Source organism: Manduca sexta, chromosome 6, assembly GCF_014839805.1.
Source record: "Manduca sexta isolate Smith_Timp_Sample1 chromosome 6, JHU_Msex_v1.0, whole genome shotgun sequence".
Classification (NCBI taxonomy): Eukaryota; Metazoa; Arthropoda; class Insecta; order Lepidoptera; family Sphingidae; genus Manduca; species Manduca sexta.
Genome location: NC_051120.1, coordinates 2564606 through 2566072, shown reverse-complemented (window position 1 = coordinate 2566072; position 1467 = coordinate 2564606).

Sequence of the window (1467 nt, the reverse complement as noted above, 5' to 3'; positions counted from 1 at the left end):
GTGCATTAGGTGAATGGTACGTCACATCCTGTTCGGGATTGTGAGTCATTGACATTAGTTATAATTGAACGTAATTTATTAGAGATTTTACCTACTATATTGTAAATTGTGAAATGAAAATTTGATGAAGTTTTTCAGTCATATATTATTTAATGAAGAGTATTATCAAAGTGCGCGATAGCCTAGTTGGTTGTGGAACTGACTGCCGAGACGAATATCCGCAGGTTCAAATCCCAAAAGGCACACACCTCTGACTTTTCTAAAAATTATGTGTGTATTCTTTGTGAATTATCGCTTGCTTTAACGGTGAAGGAAAAACATTGTGAGGAAACCTGCATACCTGAGAAATTCTCTATAGGAATTTTCGAAGGTGTGTGAAGTCTACCAACACGCACTAGACTAGCGTGGTGGACTAAGCCCTATTCCCTCTCAGAAGTAGAGGAGGCCCGTGCCCAACAGTGGGACAGTATTATAATACAGGGCTGATATTATTTTATATTATTATTATTATCATCATTAGTTTTTGGAAGTGCGGAGCTTGAGTCTACCGTAAAGATTTCCAGACCAACCTGTTAGAAGCGGCCTGCATTCAAAGAGAAAGTTCAGTATCGCTTTGCCAGGCCCGAACTATCAAAATTTCAACATTGTATTGGTGTATTGTTTTTAAATTTAACAAGATTAAAGCCAATATTACGTATGAACCTTGGATGTCAAATACATGGATTGAGTGATAAATATTTCACTCATTCTCCCCTCTCTACTTACCATCAGGTGCAATGGAGCCACTTCACCGTGCCCACGTAAAACAACACGGTAAATCATACAATTAAAATCACCTATAGCAGTACTCTGCCGGACGTAGGTCTTCTGCAATACTTGCCATTTTTTCCTATCTTTGGCTTGTGGCATCTAATTTCTAGTTTTTACCAGCTATCTACGTCACATCCAACCCTATAATATCATATAGTTCTTTATATTTATTTTTAAGTGATATTATTACTTACCATTAGGCAAGCGACTTGCCGTTTCAAAAACTCAACTTGTAAATTGAAATCTAAAGTGTTGCCAGGTGAATAAAATGGCAGAAACAATGTTACCGATAATCAACGTGCGAGTAAATCAATGAGTCAAGTTAAACAGCCAGTTTGGGTATATTTGGAGCTTCGCACGCGAAATCTACATTAATGTGCGTACGCACTTCGTGTAGTTGTTTTATAAAATTATTAAATTTAATATCAGGCTTTTGGTTGTTTTCACTGGAAATATACTGTTGTGCTGATTTTTTGTATAATGTATTCAAAAGGATGGGTTGGTGTTGATATTTTGTATGACAGGATGTTTCCAAAGGACCCAGTCCTTTAGTTCACGTTTAAATTATTTTCTCCTCGTTTAAAAACTTATACTTAAGCAATTGTAGTTGTGCTAAGACTAAGGATTGGATATAGGGAGGAAAGACACTTATCGGTC